We start from the raw sequence: 26,523 nt of genomic DNA, 5'->3' as shown, positions 1-26,523 counted from the left end.
GTAATCCGCATTGCCACCTACCTCCACTTGCATCCAAGTGTACACTGGAAATGAAAATTGTTGTGATCATACCTGAATTGGGTGAAGTAGGTTTTTGCTTTTTCTGGCTTAGCACATAGACTCTGAAAGTGGCTTGAGGTCCTTCAAACGGTATTTACATTAATTGGGCACTTACAAACTAAAAGTCACCATAAGCCCAGAGGGCCTCTCTCTCATTAGAGTGGGACAAATGGTGGTGACTTGAGGGTAAGTATGAGAATGCGGGATATTCATGGTAATTTCAGTGTTAGTTCACTGTCTACCGTAAACCAGCTGTCCAGCTAACTTACTCCTACTACAGAGGTAAGAAATGTATGGTCATACTGCACTGCAGGGGAAATCCATGCAATGATGTAGTACAATATCTTTAAGGATGTTGAAGCTATATCTTCAGCTAACAAGACAATGTCACCTCTAATATCTAAGCCTATCAACTTATTTTGTTGTCACAGGATGCCAAAATCTGCATCTACCATAATCCTTCTCATGCTGAATTCAATAACCAAAGCAATAAGAAGAAAGAGAAGCGCATGAGAGTTTTAAAATCACTTGTACAATTAATGATGAGTTCAACTCAATTCAAGTTGCGTTTAAACTTTGCTTGACAACGACTGCTGTTCAGTAAACCTCAAAGTGATCATTTTAGAATGGTATGGATTTGTTTTGTCAGTATAATGATTGGGGTAATGTTCTGGCAGGTTTGCCAAGAGCAACATATTAACCATTCCTTCATATCATCCAGAAGAAAACATATATTTATTGTCTATCAAAATAAAATGTCATGTAAACAAAATGATTTTACATTACAATTAGTAATAATTCTGTCAAAACTATCTTTGTTCTTATGTAAAGATATATATGTATATATACATTTCAAATAACATGCAAAGGAAATAAAGGAGATATTATATATATGTCCTTCACATGTTATTTGAAATGATTTTCACTATGTCACATGCATTGTCAAAAAACTGATGACAGGGTGAATGATATTACTGTCGATTTTTAAATCATGATGTTTTAAGTGCTGAGTTTGAGCATTCAGTAATGTGTATCATTGCAATAGTGGTAAAAATGGGTTCTAACTTGCATTATCTGACTTTTTCCCTAAAGCCTTTAAAGGACTAAAATGTTTTTTTTGTTTCTAAATCATAAATAACAAGCTAAAATGGATGCTGTAATCACCTGAACACACACTGAGGAAAGTCCGGAGACCAATGAGGAAAAAATAAAGTAGCCTGCACTGAAATCATCATTTTAATGGAAGACCTTGAGAAAAGAAACTTGAATCATCTTTAATTAACTTGCATCACCAACTTCAATTCACATTTAAATGATAATTTCACACACTGGGAGATGAAAGGCTCATGTACTGGTGACTAGATTGGAAAAAACAATGGACCCAGACTTGAGAACATGTAAACAAACAATATCTCAACAGACAAACAGGAGGCTGGAAGAACGCAGCAAGCCAGGCAGCATCTGGAGGAAAGGAGCAGTCAATGCTTTAGGTATAACCCTTCTTCAGTCCTTCAGTTACACCCGAAACGTTGACTACTCCTTTCCTCCAGATGCTGCCTAGCTTGCTGTGTTCTTCCAGCCTCCTGTTTGTCTACCTTGGATTCCAGCATCTGCAGTTCTTTTGCCTCTAACCAAATATCTCAGTAGCTGCCCAGCAGAGCAGAGAAAAGAAAAAGCTTATTTGTGGCAATAAGAGCTGTAAGTCTCTCTCTCACTCACTCCTTGTTTTCTCCTCATCATCTCAAATATAGAGCTCAGTGGAAAAGTAAAATGCAAAAGCAAAGCAATCACCAAAAACTCAAAATATCTGTAAACTTTGTAACTGCTGAGCATGAGTCAACAATAACAACAGTGGTCTCAAATTTAAATTCTAACAACTTAATACTCTATCTATGCTGTTAACTACAAAGCCCTCACTCTTCCTCTCTGTAACACACACCCTCTTTTTTTAAACACTTAACCTGCATTTATGTGTCTGTTTGATAGAAATGTGCATTTTCTCCTTAGTTTTGATTTGTGTGTTATTTTAATTGAAGTGTGATAACTTCCCATTAGAAATAAATGAAAGTATTTATTGAGACTGACCAAGAGAAGTTTAAAATGAGGGCAGTCATTTCCTCCTGCTCACCTTGTCATATTGGCCTGACTTTAGAGATCTTCCAAAAAAATAAGTTGAACATTACCACCAGATTTACTTGCAGTGATGTCCAGCTTCAACTTTGTACATTTATTCTAAAAAGTTTGTCTTTTAAAATTTCTGAAGAAAAGTTGTATCAGACCAGCTGAGATTTCCCAACATTTTCTTTTTACGGTTCAGATTTTCAGAATGCATTCTATTTTGCTTTTAAATGAACGGCTGACCGATTTTTAATGGCTGCACAGAGGCAATGGCCTCATGGCAATACCGCTAGACTATTAATCCAGAGACCCAGGTAAAGTTCTAGGTACCAGGGTTCAAATCCTGCTATGGCAGTTGGTGGAATTTGAATTCAATAAAATAAAAATCTGGAAGGAAGAGTCCAAAGAAGACCATAAACCCATTTCTGATTACCAGAAAAAGCCATTTGGTACCTAATATACTTTAGGAAAGGAAACTGCCTTCCTTACCTAGTCTGGCCTAAATATGACTCCAGACCCATAGCAATGTGGTAGACTCGAATTGCCCTTGGGAAATTATGAATAGGCAATAACTGCTGTCCTAGCCAGTGACGTCTGCAACCTGTGAATGAATTAAAAAAAAATACTCAAAATGAAAACGCTTGATGTGTGTTTTGCTCAGGAAGAGGTACAAAATATGAGAATAGATTGGAGACAAGGAAGGAATGCCCCTTGCTCCATGGATACACCACTAAAAAACTATTTTCTAATCTAGGATATCTCAGTGTGGATCTGGAGGAACACAGCAGGCCAGGCAGCATCAGAGGAGCAAGAAAGCTGACCTGAAGAAGGGTCCCAACCTGAAACATCAGCTTTCCTGCTCCTCCGATGCTGCCTGGCCTGCTGTGTTCCTCCAGCTCCACACTGTATTATCTCTGACTCCAGCATCAGCAGTTCTTACTATCTCTATTTTCTAATCAACCTGTTTATAGATATTATTACACACCTTTAGAACAGGTGGGTACCTCTAAAGATTGTGTTGGAACAGTCAGGACACAAAGGGAAATGAGCCTAGCCAGTCCAATAACCCAGGTGTCAAAGTGGTTGCAAAGGAAATGGTAAGATTGAATGTTAATGTGGAGAAGATGCATTCAGTCAGGAAACTCTTCAATATGCCCGTAAGGTTAGTCAAAGTATCAATCCATGCAAATCTCAGCTAGCAGCCATCTCCTTTCAACACAGGTATCATTAAGCACACAATTTATAGCCACACTGAAGAACATCACCCAAAACTCCTCAAATCATTTTCCCAGCAGACAGGTTAGAATTCACCCTTAATGTGTTGACCCTGTCATTCCCATTGTACATTAACGCTCTTGCCACACCTCTGAAATGCAGTGCCTATTTGCTGAGTTAAAAGTACAAGTGGAATTTTCCCAGCCACCGAACAATATGGGCATTAGTAAGAAATTTTGGAAAATTGCATAAAATTGACAGTGAGGAGATTCTTAATAATGAGAATCAAATGTCCCCTTTTCCAACCAAGTGTTGAATGTTTTCAGTGAAATTCTCACTTGTGAAAAGTGAGAGGCATATTTACATGTATTAACATGAGTTAACATCATTATTAATTAATCCCAATTCAATTATGTGCGGTTTCACATTTTCCCACCCACTGCAGAGAGTAGACAGCAACAATACCCAACCTAAAAATCAGAACAAGTACCTGGCGACTCCAGCTCTTCATTTCAACACTAGTGTCTAACTTCTCAGGGACGTACCCCATTGTCCAGGACCACATTGTCTATGGACTTTGGCATTGGATAAGTACCATCCTCTCTGCACCCTCATGACACATCCCCATTCCACTTGCAACACAGTTGATACTTCAATGCTGCACTTTGGAATGCACAGGCAACATTCATTGCAGTGCAGTTGCCAGGAAACTTTGCACTCAGGGGCAGGCACCTAGCTCATGGATTGAACCAGAATGTATATGCCAGGGCTCCTCAGTGCTCTTTTAGCATTACTTGGGTGCCAACAACATCTCTACATTACCCTGCAATTTGCGCTTTGCCCTGTCAGCCAGACTTCTTAAAGACTCACAGTGCTTCTGTCTTGCCTTGCTATTTAGCACAGCCACAAAGCTGTTATCGGTCTAGGGGGTTGACATGTTACTGTTCAGCACCATGCTACACACATGTTTTGTTAGATTTCCATAATCTCCAGTGCAAAAGACGGTGCCACAGGGTTGTAGTGCATTATAATGAGAGGCGTTTGGGAAGATATTGTGATATGTTGCTAGGCGTCATGGAGAGAAAATTAGTTCTGACTAAAATTTCAGTATAATTGAGCTTTATATTTCTATTGGTCTGAACTATGTCTTTTCTTGTTGCAGGAGATGAAAGCTTACAGCTCCTGGGAAAAGTAGGAAACTAGGCTGAAGTTGCATCTTTCACCCTCCAGGCAGCATCAGTGGAGGATTCTCTGGAATTTGACAGGATTGCAGTAGCACATGCTGCACTGGATGTGGCATTAAGGTCAAAAGACAGCAGTGTATATCACTTATGACAACCTGTTATCACCAATATATAAAATCTCACAGTTTGTATTTTTGATACCTACTGCAGCATTAATAAACATCTTTCATTTTTGCATGGGCCATTGTGGAAACCCACCTGAAGCAGAGAGAGGGGATAGCACTATCAACGTTCACAAAACTCAGACACTCCCTCTACTGATACTGAGATTCAATGGTGTTGCATCACAGATAGAAAAAGTAATCCAAGGTGAGGAACACATCTCACTAGCAGGAAGTCTGCTAAGCCAGTAGTATACATATATATATATATATATATGTATATATATATATGTCCCAGTCCAAAATATCCCAATACAAGTGAAGACCGCACATTTTCTGCCACTCTTCTTGTTTAAATTGCACTTACAGAGTGCTGGCTCTGCAGGGCTGCCATTTGTACCTTGATATCTAGATTTTGTCATTAGTGTTTACTGCCTCTCCCCATCTCTTCTGAAAGGTGTTGATGTTTTGTGACAATACATTTCCAACAGTAAAGTTCGTTTTGCATTGCTTGATTCAAGTAACCATTATTTGTATGTGACTCATTAGAATGTCCTTGGATGGGACTGTGAATGTGATCATCACTTGGCCTCTGTGCTTTTCCATTGGAAGTCAATGGGTAATGATTAGCAACTTGTACCACCAAAACCTAGTGGCAATCATACAAAATCACAACACCCCTAAAAACATCTGATTGAAGTTGGATGAGAGATTAAATTTAGGACCATGCTGGTGTGTATACATCAGCCAGTCACTAGACAAAGCACACAGCTCCTGCAGAAATAAATTTGAATACCAAGTAGAGCATCAGGATTTTTCCGTCAGTCACTTTCCCTGAAGCATTGTGCATTGTGAATATTTTAACTGTGCTTAGTGGTAAAGGTTACACAATGCATGATTAAACAATTCCATGTAGCATAATGTTGCTGAGAATTTAATGCTAGTTGAAAAGCTGCAGAACTTTTCTTTTAATAATTCACCCTCCTTAGTCCTTTAAAAATGCTTGTCAAGTACTAAAGCAACTGACAATCTTTCCTCTACCCAAAATAAAATTTTATTACAATGTATCTTATGTGTGTGGATGTGTGAAGCACTTTTGGCTACTAAACCACAAATGTTATCCTTAAATATTTAAATTAATTTATATCAATGTCTTCCTAAAACTTTTCGTAATGACATGTAAAGTTCTTCACAGGGTGTTGAACAACAGTTAGGAGGAAATCAGGTCACAGTTTTATAAATTGAGGCATGAACTAACAAAAGTCCAGTTTGGGGGAAAGAATTCAGTGAAATTCCTCTCTGATCCTTTAGACAATCAAATCCTATTCATGAGATCTCTGTGGTTTGATAGTTCGATGTATTGACAACCTTTTGCAAAAGGTTGTGATCTTCACTTTGGCCAGAAAACAGCTCCAATTATTATTTGCTTGAATTTGGAAAATGTCCTTGATTTGGTGCCCTATAAAACTTCGAATTTTGAAAACTAATTCTGCTTCGCCTATTAGGTTGGAAAACACCCCAAACTGGATCATAATCACATTTGATAATCTTAAATGTTAGGACTCTCATTGATTTTTCAGCAGTTTCTTTTTTTTATCAATTTTCGTTTGGAGCTGCAAATTGGAAATTGTGAGCTGAAGATGACTTGAGAAATTTGGGAAGCAGCTTGTGATAAAAGGAAAAGAACAGACCAAAAAAGCTTTTGTTCGTTTATGAGACCAGGAGGTTAATTGCAGGCTGACTCCTGATTAAAAGGGTTCCTACAAACAAAATGTCCCTCGGAGGAATGTTGTGTTTAAATGGATAGCAAAAGTTGGCTATTAATGAAGTCAGTATCTGGGAATTAATTCCAGCAAGTTTGGAAAAGATCTTATATTCAAGGAAGCAGCAGATGTTGAATGGTAATTGAGGGCTCGGGAATAGACGGTCAGTCTCTCAGAGCAACCAGAGCATGAGTCTTTTTAAAACATTTTTCTCTGGGTAATGAGTTTGGTTGCTGATGAAACAGCATGAAGATTTGAAAGCTCCCTGCCTAATCTCCCTCACCAGCTTCCAGAAGCCCAAAGAGTACAAAGCTGAGTTAGAAGTGTTACCATCTATACCTGAAAGAATGGCAAAGGTGACCCTGCTCGAAGTTTCTAGAAAAACAACAAATAAGTCTTCAACTATGCCGGTGAAACAATACATCATGAAAACTGTTAAAAAATGTAGCCATTTTTGTTATTTTCTTTTATTTATCCCTAAACTGTGTTTGGTTGTCTGTCTTTTGTGTGAATGGAGACTGAAAACAAAAGTTTCAGGCTTAAAGCATGGCATTAATTAACCAGTGTCTCGAATTAATTATTTTAAAAAAGTCTGGGATTGCAAATTAAAAAGTCTGGTTAAGAACCATAGGAGTAATTTCTGAGGATCTTCGAAGGTTTTAATTTTACCACATTGCAAATGCAAAGGTAGGCTGATTTGGTTTGGATGTCTGTTTCCACGTCATAACAAAAAATTGCAATCATACCATTCTTGATTCTATTTTTATCTGAAAGCTTAAGCCTCAAATTTCTTTGCCTGTCATTTTACACAGATGTTTTGAATTAATAATTATTACAGTGGAGACAGAAACAAAGTTAACTCTGCTGGGTTTATCCAGCACTTTCTGTTTTTATTTCAAATCTCTGCATCCGTAGGGTATTATTACATTACTCTGTATATTTTCTAAAGTACCAAAATTTCTCATGTGAAAACGAGTGATGTGAATAGGCTATAGACCATGACAAGATTCCAGCAATTCTGCTGAAGACCTGTGCTCCAGAACTTGCCACACATCTAACCAAGCTGCTCCAGTACAGCTACAAAACTGGCATCCACCTGGCATTGTGGAAAATGGCCTAGATTTGTTCTGGAAACAAGAATCTGGACAAAGCTGATCTGGTGAATTATTGCCCCATCTGTCTACTCTCAATCATGACAGAAGTTGTCATCAAAAGTGCTATTAAGCATTTACTCAGTTACAACATGTTCACCGAAGTAAAATTGGATTCTACCAGGGCCACTTAGTACCTGTCCTCATCACAGCCTTAGTTCAAACATGGACAAAGGAGCTGAATTCCAGAGGTGAGAGGAGAGTGACAGTCCCAATATCAAGGTTGCATTCGAATGAGTGTAGCCTTAGCAAAACTGGAGTCAATGGAAATTAGGGAGAATATCCATGCTTGGCTGAAAAGTGGCAAACACAAACCAAGACAATGACCATGTTCAATATGTGACAATCTAACCATCAGCCTTGACATTTTACTTCTCTCAAAGGGTCATGAATCTGTGGAATTCGCTACCCAAGAGTGTAGTAGATGCTGGAACATTGAGTAAATTTAAGGAGAAGATAGACAGATAGTTAATGTATAATGGGTTGAAGAGATATGATGAACATGCAGCAAAGTGGAATTAAGGCTGAGATGAGACCATCCATGATTGTGTCAAATGGTGGGGTAGGCCTGAGAGGCTTAATCACCTACTCTGCTCCTAGTACTTACGTTCTTATGATCAATAGCATTGTCATCTCTGAATCTCCCACTATCAACATCCTGAGGGTTACCATTGACCAGAAACACAACTGGTCTAGCCATATAAATGCATGGCTACAAGAGCTAATTAGAACAGTGGGTAACCCATGTCCTGATTTCAGCATTTAGAAGGCACAAATCAGGAATGTGATGGAATAACACCCACGTGCCTCACTGAGTGGAGGTCCAACAACACTCAAGACATTTGATACAATCTGGGACAAAGTAGCCCACTTGATTGGCACCACATCCACAAACATCCAGTCACTCCACCTTTGGCACTCAGCATCTTCAGCATGTACTATCTGTAAGACACACTGCAGAAATTCACCAAGGCCCCTTAGTAGATAGCCCCTTCCAAAATCACAACGACTTTCATCAAGTAGGAAAATGGCAGCAGATACATGGGAACACTTGCAAGATACCTTCCTAGCCACTCACCATCCACTATCCGGACATTTATCACCATTCTTTCACTGTTGTCATGTTAAAATCAAGGAATTCCTTCCCTACCTGTATTGTGGGCCTACCTGCAGTGCATGGACTGCAGCGATTCAGAGAAGGCAACTCACCAGCGCCTTCTCAAGAGTGACTAGGAATGGGCAATAAGATACTGGCCCAGTCAAATCTCAGGAGTGAATTTTAAAAAATACTAAACATGAATGCAGCATTCCGACTGAGGCTTGATTAAGGGTTATACAAGAGCAAAGTGGTTCCTTTTGTCTTATGGTTATCTTGAAAAGACACCCTGAAACATTCTTTGCTCGAACTACAATTTTACAGCATTACATATGAATCTTCAGAGATCTAAACCCTAGCATGCTCAGATCTTTTTCTTTCTACACCTGCTTGCCCATGAAGGGTGTATGTGTGTTTAACATCAATGCTGCCTATATTTCTTGGTTTCTCCAAATTAAACATAATTTCTTAGCCATGAGCCCAATTTACCAAGACATCAAGACCTACTTGAAACAGTTGAATATCTTCTGCACCTCTGACACTTGCACTGATCTAGGCATAATTATGCCCACGATACCCTCAATCAATTCATTAACAAATTTAGTAAAGATAAAATAATGACAGTGATACCAATGAGATCCAAATTCATCCATAACTTTTTTCTGCCAAGAATATTCCATTCTATTTGATATACTACCCCTAACCCCTTGAGAGATAATCCCTAATCTAACAGATTTTGAAGGTCTTGTAGAGCTGTCCCTTATGTGATAACTTATAGAAAGATTTTTGGAAGTCTAATTAGACAACACCTATTGAGTTTGCTTCTTCCAACATTTAGTGATGATTTCAAAAACTATAGACCCAAATGTTGCTTTGAGAATAATGGTGAGGCAAACAGCATGTCTCATTATTCTGGAGTAAAACAGACAACAACCTTTTAAGTTTGTGTACATATTATTAAATGGTGAAATCCTGAGCTTGTCGTCCAGGTTACCCTGCACTTTCACATGCTGAAACAATAATAGTACTCCACCAATAAACCTGGCATTGGCTTCAATGTAAGTGTATGAAGTTGAAGACCATTTTTTACACTTTAACAGCAAAACACATAGCAGTCTTAACATTTTCAATTCTGTTTATGATTTTTGAATCACATGATAAGTTATATATTATTAAAATCATCCCAGCCAATAAAAAATAAATTTAAAAAATAAAAAACTTTAATTCTGGTGACTTTAAATATTATATACATTTTACATTTTCTGTTCATCTCTTCAATTCATATTTCTTAATTCTATGTTATGACTCAGAATGAAACAAACAAACTGCGAGATCTGAATTCAGCATATGACCCCAGTAGTTGGACAACAATTTGTATTTTTCTCATTTTCATTCAAAGAATCACACCAAAATCAATGCAAATTAACCATGAATTGTCAAGTAGAATGAGGCAAATATAAACCATAAAATAAAAACCAAAGAACTATAGATGCTGTAAATCAGGAACAAAAACAAAATTGCTGAAAAAGCTCAGCAGATCTGGCAGCATCTGTGAAGGAGAAAACAGAGTTAATGTTTCGGGTCCAGTGACCCTTCCTCAGATCCCATAAACCATAAAATACCAGTTAAAAATTAGACATAACAAAGATATATCTCATAAATTAACATGACAAGGCCCCTCAGCATCTCAGCCACAGATATCAGCCACAAAGACTTTCAAAGCACGTAACTTTCTCAGGTCGAATTCCAATTACATTTCCTTGAGGATTCAAGGCACTAATTCTGGTCCAACAGCAGCTCCTATCCACAGGCATTAGCTTCTCTACAGTGGTGCATTCATTCTTAGCTTTGTCATGTTGATGGCATAAATTCATTAGATACACCTTTCTACAAATCTCAGAAACAATCCTAAGCGTTGTACGACCAGTATAGTCATTTGGTTCCTTTAAAATAACTGAAGCAGAGGCAGTAAGTTTTTGTTTCCACTTCTTTTTCCATTCAAAGATACAGCCTTCATGTTCACCTATTTCAACTGCTCACAGTGCACCACTGGGATTTCAGCTTAGATGGTTCAAAATGCTTTTATTTGTTTTCATACAGTTTTGGTTCTCCCAGAAGCCTGAAGTTGCCATTTCAGTTTAAGTTTTAATTTTAGTCTTTCTGAAAATATGAAGGGCAGAATTTTCCCATTTTCAGTTAAAGTGTAATGTTGAATGTGATGTAGGGTGCCTGGCTTGCTATGATTCTTTAATGACTTTTCTCACATAATCTTTCACACTTCACCACATTCATCATTTAACTGGGCTCTACAGCAATGTCTTGTGGAATCATGCAATTGGAGAGGAGGAAGCAATTGCCATTGCTGGAACCATGTAGCATTCATTTCACTATATTTAAAGACCAGTTGCCCACCCACCTCAGACGCTGCAAGCCAGGCACTGATCCTTACCCTGAGATACTCATGGTGCTTCGCAGACAGGGACCTGGAGGAGCTATGAATGGGATGGTCGAATAGAAATCTATTCTTTATCCAGCTGACTGCTGCAGGAGCTCACACCATTTGTCAGAGCCAGGCTGGACACAGATAGCAGTCCAATGTTGAGTGTTCCATTCCCAGCAGTGCAAAAAGAAGCTTAAAGTAAGTGCCACCACCTTCTCCCTGCTACCACACACTCACAGGGCCACCGCTCACTTGAACACTTATCTCACTAAGGCTCATGGACTACAACTCATGTTGCCTGCATCATGTCTTTTCAATTGTTCTCACCCTTATGATCTCTAAAAGACCAAGCCTTCTTTTCCTCTGTGCTTCCTACACACTAACACAATTAGGGCAATTAGTGTTATTATGTTGTGAGTCCAGTTGTGTTTCTGTTCAATGTAGCTCCCAGGATATTGATAGTGGTGGTAGTGATGGTAATGCAACTGAATGTCAAGGAGAAATGGTGAGATCCTGACTTGCTGGAGATGCACTTACCACTTGTATGATGTAAATGTTTCTTGCCAAGTCTGGATATTGCCAAGGTCTTGCTGCTTTTGAACATGAACTGCTTCAAGAGTCACAAGTGATTCTGAACATTGTACAATCATCAGCAAATATCCCCACTTCTGACCTTGTGATGAAAGGAAGGCCATTGATGAAGCAGTTGAATATGTTTGAGCTCAGGACACTATCCTGAAGAACATCTGCAGACATGTCATGGAGCTGTGATGACTGACCTCCAACAACTACGACCATCTTCATTTCTGTTAAGTATGATTCGAACCAATGGAGTGTTTTACCTCTGATTCCCATTGGCTCCAGTTTTGCTAAGGCTCGAAGATGCTGCATTTGGACAAATGTGGTCTTGATGTTAAAGGCAGTCACTTTCATCTCTTCTCATCTATGAAATGCAGCTCTTTGGCTCATATTTGAATAAAGCTGTAATGAGGTCAGGAGTTGAAAGCCCTGGTAGAACATAAACCGGGAGTCACTGAGCTGGTTATTGTCGAGCAGGTGCTGCTTGATAACACTGTTGATGACACCTTTCATCACTTCACTGCTTATTGAGACTAATCTGATGGGGTGGTAATTAGCCAGGTTGAATTTGTCCTGCTTTTCATGCCCAGGAATTTCATGGTCACATTTTCCAGTGATGCCAGTGTTGTAGCCTAGCTAAGAATGTGGTATGTTCTGGATTACACTTCTTCAGTGTGAATGTTAGAATATTGTCAGGGCCCAAAGCCTCCACTCATTTCTTGATATCACATAGAGTGATTTGAAATGGCTAAAGACTGGCATCTGTGATGTCGAGGACCTCTGGAGGAAGCTAATGTGAATCACCCACTCTGAATTTCTTGCTGAAGATTGTTGCAAATACTTTAGCCTTACTTTTTCCACTCATGCTGAGCTTTCCAGTCATTAAGGATGGGGATTTTTGTGGAATTTTTTTCTCCAGTGCGTTGTTTAATTGTCTACCACCATTCACTCCTCGATGTGGCAGGACTATGGAGCTTAGGCATGATCCATTGGCTGTGGGATCACTTAGCTGTCAATCGCTTCCTCCTCATTCTGTTTGGAATGCATGTTATTGCTGACTTGTACCCTCACCAGAGTGACACCTCATTTTTTAGTATGCTTGGTGTGGCTCCTGACATTGTCCCTGCACTCTTCATTAAACTAGGATGTATCCGCTGATTTAATGGTAATAGTAGATTAAATGTTATGTCAGGCAATGAGGCAGTAAATTGTGTTGGAGTATGATTCTGTTGCTGCTGATAACTCAAAGCATCCAATGGAGGCTTAGTCTTGAGTTGCTAGATCTGTTCAAAGTCTATCTCACTAAACTGATAGCTTGTACTTAAACCTCAGGACTGACTGTGACCTAATACCCAACTGCAAGCATGAGCCTTAGACTCCAGCGGTCAAGCATCTCAATCATCATGACCCCCTTGACTGCATATAGCGGTACCCCCGATTGACTGTAGTTCCCCTTCATTCCACTTTTTACTGCTCCATTTTGAGGTTTACTTGCTTGAAGTGCTTTACTTGTACATACACCTCACGACATAAAAAACTTCAATCAAGTCTCCTCTTAGCCTCCTCCTCTAGAAGGAAAACAATCTCCCCATTTCCAATATTTACTCAAAATTGAAGTGTCTCATTCCTGGAATCATTCTTGTAAACGTCTTCTGTACTCTAATTAAAGCATTTGCATCCTTCCTGTAGTGTGTGGTGCTCAGAACTGCAATAATACTCCAACAGATGTCTAACCTATATCTTTTGTAAGTTCATCATAACCTCATTGCTCTTGCACCCTATGCCTTTATTTGTGAAATCTAGAAAATTGTGCCCTTTGTTTACAGCTCTGTCTACCTGTTCTGCCACCTTTAATAACTTATGTACAATTACATCCAGTTACCTCTTCTCCTGCACACTCTTTAGAACAGTAGCCTTTCTTTTATTCTGTTTCCAATGTTCCTTTCCCAAAGTAAACCACTTCACACTTAAGAACATAGAACATTGAATAGAATAGCACAGGCCTTTCAGCCCACGATGTTGAGCCAACCTGTTATCCCATTCTGAGATCAAACTAATCTGCATACCCTTCATTTTACTATCATCCATGTGCCTATCTAAGAGTTGTTAAATGTCCTTAATGTATCTGACTCTACTACTACTGCTGGCAGTGCATTCCACATACCCACCAATCTCTGTGTAAAGAACCTACCTCTGACATCTCTCCTATAACTTTCTCCAATTACTTTAAAATTATGCCCCCTCGTGATAGCCATTTCTGCCCTGGGAATAAAGTCTCTGGCTATCCACTCTATCTATGCCTCTCATCATCTTGTACACCTGAATGAAGTCACCTCTCATCCTTCTTCACTCTAATGAGAAATGTCCTAGCTCCCTCAACCTTTCCTCATAAGACCTGCCCTCTATTCCAGGCAGCATCCTTCTATTGAACTTCATCTGCCACTATCTGCCCACACTACCAATTTGTCAATGATCTTTTATTCTCCCAAGCTTTGCGTTGTCCACAAACTTTGAAACTGAATTAATTTGAATTGTTTCCTGCACATCAAGATGGAATTATAGTCTTAGAGGCATAGATTTATACAGCACAAAACAGAACCTTCAGTCCAACTAGTCCATGCCAACTGCATTCCCAAATTAAACTTGTCCCAATTGTGTGCAATTGGTCCATATTCCTCCATGCATTTCTTATTTATATACTTCTCCAAAAAATGATTTCAATTTTTTTTAACTTCTGCTACATAATAACCGTAAGAAATCCACAAGAAAAGTCTGCTGCAAGATCCATGCTACTCTCATTCCACCAAATCTAGATCATTTATATATACAAGAAAAGGTTAATGTCCAATTACCAGCCTCTGGGGAACTTCACCAGAAACCTTCTTCCAGTCTGAAAAATGTCCACCAATCATGAGCCAAATACCTTTGCTTCCTTCAGGCACTCATGCAGAAATTAACATTTTCCACCATCATCAGAAAAGTTGAAGCTCAACGTAATATGAAGATTGACTTTTTCAGAACCATCACGTTAAATGACAATGGGGCGTCCAGAGCAGATGATGGTTCGGGAGATAAAACGATGATAGGAGAAATGGTTGTCTGGGACCGGGTGGGGCGGCAGGATCCACTGGTGGAATGGGTATTGTGTGTTCTTGGAGAGTTTGTTGGTGCTGGTGGAAACACTCACAGTCTGCCTGTTCCATAAATCATGCTAGAAAAGCAATTACCGCATGGACTCATCCTTTCTGGCTTGTTTTCATTGGCTGAGTTTTGGAACACAGTAAAATAAAACTGGCCAACCATGGCTAGAAAATAGAGCCACTATGAATTCCAGGAGATTTGAGAGGTCACATGGATTTTGCCTTGCTTCTGTTAAAGCCAAAATGGATGCAAATAGAGATTTATTGACTTAATGTTCCAACCAGTTCTGAACTTTTCAACTGAGCCGTACTCATTGTTTTGGGGACTTAGAGTAAGCCATTATACGTTCTAGTGAGAAATCCTCAATTTGCTTGATAGAATAGCTTGCCCTGCTGACAGATGCCACTGTTCATTGTAGAAGAAACTGCACTGTCTAAATCAAATGTTTGATGATACTCATTTTCCATTTAAAAATATGCAAAAACACTGTGGGCATCTGATACATAGCGAACAGAAAACACATTATTTCACAGCTGACCACAAATCCTGGTCATAACCACGTTTATAAGACATGACTTTACTGGTGCTGTGTTTGGTACATATAACATGTCCCTGAGGAGCCCTTCTCCTTTCAAGTGATGATATATGGCATCCTTAATGATTCCCTCAAGAATCTTTCTTGTAATTGACATTTTAAAAAATTGGCCTATAGTTCCCCGGGCCTGACTTGTTTTTTTCTTTAAAGCTGGGGACACTGTCAAATATTCTTACAGTCAATACAATGTGTCCTAGAGTGTTGTTAGCTGTCTAAAATTTAGACAAGAGATTCACACAACTTGTGCCATTTCCCTGAAGACAATCAGTAAATAGGATCTGGCCATGCTGCTCCATCTATTTTCAGGGTTCTAATTCTGTTTAAAAACAGATTTTTACCTGTGTTGTCAATCCTAATTTTATTATTGAAATCATTATATAATCCTCACAACTGACAATCAACATCAGTAATGATAACCAGTAGAATTTAGCCATACTCAGTGAGCTCTTCGCGATATGTACATGAAAATTCTTAAATGATTCAATACAGTCTTTTGACAGTCCTCTCTTCACATAACTTGAAATTGCTTACCCCATTGTTTCCACAAGTGTCTACAATCTTCTTTTTTCACGTTATAGTATTAACTGATCTAAAATATTTTTGTTTCTTTTTAGCTATTCCTTGTACTCAACTGAGGAGTGTGATGGAATACTTCTATTTGATTGGATGAGTTTCAGCTTTAACAACACACAAGGCTTCCACCATCCAGGAAAAAGCAGCCTGCTTGATTGGCACCGTATCTACTGACATCTACTCCCTCCACTACTGATGACCAGTAACAGCAGTGCTTGCCATCTACAAGATGCACTGCAAAAAATTACCAAAATCTTTAGACAGCACCTTTCAAACCAGTGACCACTTCCATCCGGAAGACCATAGGCTGCAGATATAGGAGATTACTACCATCTGCAAGATGCCCTCAAGGATGCATACTATCCTGACTTGATGTATATTAATATTCCTTCATTTTCATTGGGTCAAAATCCCTCCCAAAGGGCACTGTGGGTCTACTTAAAGCACCTGGTCTGCAGCAATCAAGGAAAGAGCTCACCGTTACCTTCTCAAGGGTAACTAAGGGTGATTAATAAATAATGGCCTAGACACCTTACCCATGCTCTATGAGTGAATACACATTTTGCTTATTTGTGTTTTAGAGTGCAGATATTTATTGCTTGCATACCAATTTGTCTTTGTATATGACAAGTCAACAAACTAAGTCTTTTCTTAGCGCACTTTCTTTGTTTCAGCTTTTACTGTTAAGAGACTGCACAGAAATATCCTGAGCATTTCATATTTTCTGACTAGGGAAACAGAAAGGATGACCTATAAAAGAAAACAGCATACAGTAATTCCAAGCCTGAAATTCCATAGGGATATATTAGCATTTTGGTGGGGTAAGGGAAGACTTAGGACAAGAATGGTAGAATTTAACAGGGAATACGGTCTTCATGACAGACTGTATATGTGAGACAAGCTGAACATAAAGTCAAGTGGAACAACATGTTTTTATGCCTCTAGACTTAGCATGACATACAGCATTTCCCTTTGATAAAAGGGACTTAACAAAGGTTATCTTGACCTTTCCAAAATTCAGCTCAAGGTATTTTCAGGGTAGTTTTTTTTTTTGACTTTGCCAATATTTCTCTTACCTAAGCTTTCATTTTATTAATATATTATGGTCATATATTTTGGGCAGAATTTTCACTCCCAAATCAGGAATGTCGAGTTGTAAAATTCCCAACTCTGTACATCTGATTTTGATAGAAAGTTGCTAAATGGTCTGATTTTCATTCTGGGGTTTGAGGGTGAGGTCGATAAGTGATAACTGGAGTTGGACTCATTTTCCTATGCATCATAACATCTCATGCCACCTCAAACCAACACACCCACTTGCATGGATGTTCATAGCTCCATCTCAACTTAAGCCTCCCTATCTACCCACATGGCCCCTTGCACCATCCATTCCAACTAATGCTTGTGCACCAACCCTTGGGCCTCATATCATCGATGCCAACTCAGTGAGCATCCACCATGGGCAGCCTATAGCAGCCATAATGAGATGAAATAAAATGAATTTCTGAATGTCTATTACAAGATTCACTAAATTAACAAAAACAACCACATTGTTGAATATCCATTCGATACAGTTAAAGCTTTCAAGTATGTATTTCTAAGTAATATCAAACATTTGTATTCATAGTCTCATATCAGAGACAACAATTCCTTTATAAGCACTTAGATCTATAAACATAGCTGCAAACATATGGCCCTTCCTTGCCCTCTCCACCACCACAGTGATAGGCAGGAAAGTAGCACTAGTGTCCTCAAGAGTATACTAATCAGGATCTATTGAAATTACAAGCACTGATTTTTCAACTGAGAGTCACTTTTGTTCAAAATCTAAAGGGTAGTGAAATGACTTGACAGCTTAGTTCCACTGGTGTGGATTCTATGCATTAACCTCTCCCACAAACAATCGTAAAGGAGTTCTTGAATTTTTGATAAAAGGGACTTAACAAAGTTTATCTTGACCTTTCCAAAAGCGTGCCTGAGCCCTCAAATATCTCAAACATATAAATCACCTTTCAGAAACCTGATGAAAATTTGTTCCTAGTTAAAGCAGCTCCAATGTTAAAGGTCCTATTGCCCCTCCAAAATACCTTCCACCTCCCCCACAAGACTAAGGAAAGTGACAAGTACTAGATTTCTACTAAAATTCATTCACCGGATGTGGCCATCACTGACTAGGGCAGCATTTATTGCCCATCCCTAATTGCCAAAGGGCCAGTTGAGAGTCAATCACGATGTTGTGGGTCTGGAGTCACACATAGTTCAGTCCTGGGAAGATTGGCAGTTTCCTTCCCTAAAGGGCATTAGTGAGCCAGATGTTATTTTCCCAACAATCAACAATGGATTCATAATCATCATTAGACTCTTATTTCTAGATTTTTTCTGAATTCAGATTCATGGCAGGGTTCAAACCCAGGTCTCTACGTTAACAGTTCAGCAATAATACCATTAGGCCGTTACCTCCCTATTCCAGTGCAGCACTTCGGGTTTTTGATTCTAACAGTCTTTTGGCCAAGGCATGAAGCGCCTCTAATGCAGTAACAATTTAGAGAGTGACCCTCTCTAGTATCAATGATGGATTTGGAAATGTGGGTATCATCAATAGGCATGTAAAAACTGGCCCAATGCTTAGAGCATCTCAAATACCTTGCAAAAGGGAGAAATGTATATTGATCTGTCAACAAAGAAGATTGATGAGAGAAGGACTGTGAGCAGCATTGAATAAAGTGCAGAAGTGTGAATAAAATATAGTTGTGAATCTGTATGTATTTGACAAATACATCAAAATGCTCTCAATTTCCTGCTTATGTGAGCCCAGCATGGAACTTTACTCGTTGGAAAGCAAGATCAGGAAACTGTGTTCATGCAAACAATAGTTTCTCTGTGAATACGTAAAAGATTCTGAGATCCTTCACTAATTTTCTGATTTTGTTTTGGTACAGCAAGGCTCTGTGAAACATATGTTTTGACGACTACAAAGAAATCCTTAATATTTTTTCACTGCTATTTTTGGTTACCTGTTGCTGTTATTTTATTATAATTCCACTTGTAATATGAAACACCATGCTTTTCTCACAGATGAATTTCGTATCTGTGAAGGTTTTAATCAAAATATTCCATTTCAACTAGTTTTATTTCCTGCTTTACAGAGGAACAATGCACTCTTTCTAATAAAATAAAGACTAAATTAAATAGCTCAGCCAACAATACAAATTAGTTGCAACTATTCTGATTTTTTAGAATGAGTTTTGAATGTGTAGCTATGCAAGCAAAACAGGTTTTCAAAAGGTAAGACTGCTTATGAAAATTAACCCTCTTTACCCCCAGAATATTAGTGACGTATATAGAATGATGCTGTGTCAAGCAAGCAGCTATTAATTGGCAATTAAACTGTGCAAGTATTTGGTCGTGAGTGTGTGAATACTTTGTTATGAAAATCCTTTGTTACAATTTTAATGATGGCACTTAGTTATTCATACTGGAAAAATAATGACCATTTAAAATAGCAGAATGTTTGAGAATGCTTGCACATATCTGTACACCATCATCTTAAGGCACAAGTTATTTTGGCAAATAGATTAGTCAAGATTAGGAATGCTGAAAAAAAACAAACTAATGTAAATTTGAAAGGAAAATAGAACATGATGCCAATATTCAAAAGGTTCAATGTCATTTATAAAGCAGATTAACAAGATCACCTGACCGGTCAACATTCAAAATGCTTTTTCTCTTTACAGTTGCTGATCGATTGGTTCTGTAGTTCAAATCTTTTCTGGTTTTGCAGCATGTATAGCTCAGTTAGCAATGCTCTCATCTATCAGTCAGAGAGCATGTAGAATCATATTTCCACTCTAGAACTCATGCACGGAAGAAAATGAGGATTGATTTTGTTTTACTCTTTAATGACGTATGACCACCACTGACAAAACTAAGATGTACTGCTTATCCCTAATTACCTTAGAACTGAGATACTTAGTCAGCCATTGTGGAGGGATGTGAGGAGTCAATCATATTCCTGTGGATCTGGAGTCACATGTAGGCCAGACCAAGTGAGGATGGCTGATTTTTTTGCTCAAACCACAGAAGAATTTTTATCATTATTCAGACTAGCTTTAAATTCCAGAATTGAAGTTGAACTTAAATTCTACTAGTTGTTATGGTGGGATTCAAACCCCTGGTCCCCAGACAATAAGCTTGACCTGTTTAATTACTTATTCAGTGACAATACCACTACACCAGCTCTCTGACAGTAGGCTAGCAAAGATGAACTTTGCCATCTGAGTAGCAATCTTCGGAAGCATTTTAATCTGCAGCCTTGTTACACCTAGCTCCCCCAGACCTCCTTCCTTAAGCAGATTCAAAAGATTTCAAGACACAGTCTCTTCCAAGAAGAGCAAGGGACTTACTGTCCTTAAGGTATTAAACCTGGGCTACACTGCGAAATTTATATCACAATCTGCCCAATGGATCAGTAATTTTTTTTAAAAAGTATTCAAAATTGAGATCCAAGGGACTTAATAAAAGAATAAAGCCATGAGATTCTGTGGTTTCATACAAACAACACTAAGCGTTACTATAGAACATCAGAACAGTAATTCCATCTACAATTCACACGCAGCATAAAATCTATGACCCAGAATTAACATGCAATAAACATGAGTAAATAAACTGTAAACAATCACCCACAGCACGCATCAAGTAGAAAATGAGATCAAGGCACTTCCACATGGATTTCTCAACAATAACCCTCTGATATTAATGACAAATCTCATTGAACTTCACAAGTGATCACAATTCTTCACTTTTGTCGATCTGATCTTGAAACTCTGTCATGGACCTACTCAACAAATGATTGTTTTTGTTTGATCAAAATTCTTCCCAAGTCCATGATCCCTGGAGTCTAGAAACTGCACCTAAAACTCACTTACAGGCATAACTCCAACTCTTCATCAACAACTAGACCTTGGGCATTTTTTTCTGGGGCTCCAATCTTTCTCAATTGCCTGCAGAAAATATTGCTCACAGTCTATTCAATCCTCTCTTCCAGTTGCACTGGACTATTAATTGTGTCAAGGTTTCTTTCTGGGTCTCTCTCCCTCTCTCTCTCTCACACACACACACAGACATTTGGAACAGTCAAATGTAGCAAAGTCTTAGAATTTACTGTCCCTCAAATGGTACCATTTTCACAGAATGCTGGCTTATTTCAACGTTGACTCCTTCAGAAACAAGCAGGTTTTACTATACTGAAGATATATTTACAATGACTTTGAACATTCAACAAGTTCTTATTGTATACTTCTAAGAAGCAACTTATTATAAACTATGGTACTTTATAAATTTGCTCATTTGTTTACCAAAATATGAAAGCTTAACTGAAACAAAAAAAAAATACACCCAGCAAGTCTTTAGCAGAATTTAAACATGATCATTGCCGTAACACTGTATTAGCATTTTCTTTGCACATTTCTTTTAACTCTGAAAACAATGTTCCTATTAAGTCTACAGCCTAATTGTTAATCTTTTCATCAGTGACAGAGAAAATTCTATCTTTATTTTTATCAGCGACAGGGAAAATTCCACCTTTAAGTTCATTTTTAGAATTCAAACATGATATATTCTCATTTTTAGTCAATAACATCAAAATGGTTGATTTGTATTCAACAATTCGTTTATATTTTGATTAAAATCCCTTTTCATAGAATTACATATTACAGAAGAGGCCCTTCAGCCCATTGAGTTTATATTTCCAAAGCTACACTAAATCTATGTTGCCACTATAATAGCTCAGGAAGTCCATTTGGAAAGGAACATTGTTTATTGATCAACACCAAAATAGAGCCACTTCTGTGGCATACACAGGCTAGTCCCAGGCCAAGACAGATGTTGCTGCTGACACCCCTTTCTCTGCATTTATTTTTATATCCAGAAGTAAATGGCATTTCCACCATTAAATCACCATTACTTTTGTTTTCCTTTTAACCATCAACCACAACCAATAAATCATCAGTGCAGCCAGTCAGAAATTTACATGCAAAGCCCATTAGGATATTGCACACAATCCAAGTCCAAAGATGTGCAGGTTAGATGGATTGGCCATGATAAATTGCCCCATAGTGTCCAGGGATTGCAGGCTAGAGGGGTTGGCCATGGTAAATGTGGGGTTACAGGGATAAGGTGGCATGCTCTTAGGAGAGTCAGTGCAAACTCAATAGGTTAAATAGTCGTTTTCCACACTGTAGGGATTCTAGGATTCTATGAATATGAGAGAGTGGTAGGGAGAGTAGGAAGGGACCAAATCAAAATATAGTTGTAGGAAGAAATAAAGGACTGTATCCCCTGTGGTGCGCACATTTCTCTGAAGGAATTAGAAGCATTGATGGACACTACGTGCTCCCTCTCCAATGGTATCAAATATAACTGCAGAAGAAGAGTTGGGTTTGCTTTATTTTGTTTATTTTTTCTTTGGATAGGATACTTTAATGTATAAATATCCTAAAGTGATATCAGACAAAACTGAACATTTCTCCTACCACCAAATCACCTAGAAATATACATGCAAAGACCAATATGTGCAATTCAGACCACCAAAAGTGAGGTGGGTGGGGTAGGGTGCGTAGGAAGTGTCAAAATCATAATGGAGCTGAGGGGGAAATAAATCTCAGTATCCCCCATGATGCCCACCTCTCTTTAAAGGAATCGAGAGCATTTATTGACACTGTTTGCTCCCACTCCAATGACAGCTGGGTACAAATGTAACCATGCTCCAGCTAGGTAGGCCATTGCTTGTTACAAAGGGAACTGATACTCAACGGACTCCACAGGGCAATTAATTAGTGACTCCCCATGGACTTTGCAGGCACTTTTACACCTACTTTCCAGCACTGGCCCATAACCTTGAACGTTACAACATTTCAAGTTCTCATCCATGTAAAATTTAAAGGTTGTGAGGTTACCCGCCTCAACTACCCTCCCAGGCAATCCATTCCAGACCCTCAATACCCTCTGGATGAAAAACATTTTTCTCAAATTCTCCCCTAAGCATCCTCTCTTTCACTATAAAATTATATACCCTTGTTGTTGACCTTTCAGCTCAGGGGAACAGTTGCTTTCTATCCACATCATCAGTTTCAGGAATGTTATTGAGAAGTTTTTTATATTCACGTAAAATGATTTGTATTCCTTTGGTTTTGATCTTTGAACATTTTGAAATATTTTACTTTTTCTTGAATTCCATTCAAAACATGTCTTATTTAATTCTTTCTAAGTGACAGTACTGTTTTCACCTACCAAAGCTTTTACTCTTCCACGTAATTCACATACAGAATGCTTACAGTCCTTTTTGTCTTTCTTTTTCTTTCTTCTTCTCCTCTATTGATAAAATTGTATTTCTCTGATAGTCAATGACTTTAAGTTATCTTCCTCAATTATTTCTCTCATAATATATATGAAACACTATATAGCACACATCAAATAACATATAAAATCAAGACCGATCCTATGGAGTACATAACATTCCCCAGGCATTAAAGGTACAACGGTCCATCAAATCCCACTAAATTTTGTGAGTGATTATGGTCTCCACTTTTGCCTGTCTGGCTTTGAAACTCTCTTTTAAATACTACTTCATCGTGAACTGCCTCACCAACTTCCCCTGTTCTGGTTGAATACTATGCTTTCCTGGATCCACTCTCTTTTTTTGACTCTCTCCAATGCTCATTCAGAGGTATAACACCAGCTCTTCACTAATAGTTAGCCCCCATCCATTTAGCCCTGCCTCTGCGTTTTGGCCTTGACAGTCAATCTTGATCAATCACTTCAAGCAAACACTGTTTGTGGGATTTATACCCTACTTTTTCAACTGTACTAAATCATTGTTTGTGCATAGTCTTCTTTCCCCCTTTTAGGACTTCTCTAATCTGTTATTGTACAGTTATTCTACTCCTCTAGGACTTCCCTGAGCTCCAACAACAAAAAACAATATGGTTCAAATGCCCTTTGCAGTACAGCTAATAGTGTCCTTGTTTAACATGGAATTTACTCAATATGTGTCACACATTTGTTTCACTGCCTTTCATCTTTAAACTCCTGTTCAGTGATATTAAGCTGACCTGGGGATCTATTGCAATATTTGCAAGAAGCTCTGTCTTATTACAAAGCAGAATTGAATGCGACTAATATTTTGGAACAGTGCAAAGTGGCAAACCCCTAGAAGTCTCTATTCCTTAAATGGCATCATTTTCACAGAAACACTGGCTTACAGCACAAATTATATGCAATAAAAATAGCTCCTTACAATAAGATAGTGGCTCAGATAGGAATAATGTTCATGATACATTGGATCCACTCTCTCTACAAATGCCAGCATCTGTAGTTCTTGCTATCTCCGAGTAACTTTATGAAAAATTGTGCAAAGAAAAGACAGGGAGGCAAAGGAATGTAAAGAAGGAATTTTCACCTTGCACAATGAGCATCACTGCCAATGACATTCAACTTTGCAAGGCACAACTACATGGTATAGTGAAAGGACCGGAAAATAAATTTACACCAGGTTACACAATGGCAAAGGCCTCAGAACTCATTTACATTGAAAAGAATAACAACTAAAGAGATCGAGTGAAAGGGTCCTGCAAAAGAAGTTATCAAAGTATTTAACATTAAAAAATACAAGGGCTAATCATTCAATTTTGATTTCAGCACAATAATTTTTAAAACGCTGCAGCCAGTGATTTTAATTTACAATTTGTGAAAAAGAAGGCAGTGGTTATTGTTTTAGACCTTGAAGGGCAGGAAAACATTGATTTTAACTGGGAAGAAGCAGAAAAACTGAATCTAGTCTACAAAAGGTGAGGTAACCATTAAAGAAGTGGATAGCCACAACTTTTATTGTTAAAAAAGAAATAGATACTCTGAAAAAGGTGGGAAAAGCCAATGAACAGGGCAGAGATCCAATATTTGAAATCCACATTTAATAAGCTTGAATGCATTAAATTACTAAGGTGAGCCAGTGTACATGACAAAGCTTAATTGAAGAATTCAACAGAGTGCGACAGAAATTCTGAGTTAAGAATTCGGGCAAATATGGGAAGTATTACAATAGTGCTGTAGTGCAGTGTCTAGCAAACACTACAGTCATTCACTTTGAAACAACATTAGTGAACAAGAATGCAAGCTTAAAGTAGAGCAGATGCAATGAAATATTGAAATGATGCAGATTCAAATTACCTTTTTGTGGTAAGAAGTGTCATAAGGGCATTAAGAAGAAGTGAGAGAAGAACTAATAATTCTTGGCAGGTTCAAGTTCAGATACCGATCCTACGTAACTTAAACTGGACTTTACAGGGCAACTGTAATTTAAATACAGCATTTCTGTAAAATCAAATTTCTTTTATTCACTTGCTGGCCAAAATTTGCTGCCAGTCCCTAATTGCCCTTGAGAAGATTGTGGTAAGCTGTATTCTTAACTACAGCAATCCACATGTCATAGGTTGACCCAGAATGCCCTTCGGGAGGGAATTCCAGGATTGTGACCCAAGACAGTGAAGAAACTGTGATATATTTCCAAGAAAAGATGGTGAGTGGCTTGAAGTTGAACTTGGAGGTGGTGGTGTTCCCATATATCTGTTATCCCTGTTTTTCTTGATGTAAGCGGTCGTGGGTTTAGAAGACACTGTCTACGAATCTTAGATTTTCTGTGGTGCATCTTGTAGATAGTACATACTGATGTGACTGAGCATTGATGATGGAAGGAGTGGATGTTTTGGACATAGGCTGTTCACACCTGACTTGTACATTGGTGGATAGACTTTAGGGAGTCAGGAGGTGAGTTACTTGCTGCAGTACTCCTAGCCTCTGACCAGCTCTTGTAGCCACTGTGTTTATGTAGTGAATCAAGTTGAGTTTCTGATCAATTAATTGTGGGGGATTCAGTGATGATAACACCATTGAAAGTCAGGGGGTGGTGGTTGGATTGTCTTTTATTGGAGATGGTCATTGCCTGCTGTTTGTGTGGCATAAATATTACTTGCCACTTGTCAGCCCAAGCCAGGGATATTGTCCCATCCTTATTGCATTTGAACATGGACTGCTTCAGTATCTGATGAGTCATAAATGATACTGAACATTGTGCAATCATTGGTGAAAATCACCATTTCTGGCCTTATAATGGAGGGAAAGTCATTGCTAAAGTGGCTAAAGATGTTTAAGCCTAGGGCACTATCCTGAGGAAATCCTGCAGAGACGTCCTGGAGTTGAAATGGCTGATGTCTAACAACCACAATCATCTTCCTATAAGCCAACCATGACTTTCATCAATGGAGTGTTTTCCCCCGATAGCCATTGATTCCAGTTTTGCTACGGTCCTTGCTACCTTACTTGTTCGAATGCAGCCTTGATATCGAGGGCTGTCAATTTAACTTCATCTCTGGAATTCAGGTCTTTTGTCCATGTT

Source organism: Rhincodon typus, chromosome 6 (assembly GCF_021869965.1).
Source record: "Rhincodon typus isolate 14 chromosome 6, sRhiTyp1.1, whole genome shotgun sequence".
NCBI classification, from domain to species: Eukaryota; Metazoa; Chordata; class Chondrichthyes; order Orectolobiformes; family Rhincodontidae; genus Rhincodon; species Rhincodon typus.
The sequence above is the reverse complement of the archived record's forward strand: the minus strand, read 5'-3'. Positions refer to the sequence as shown.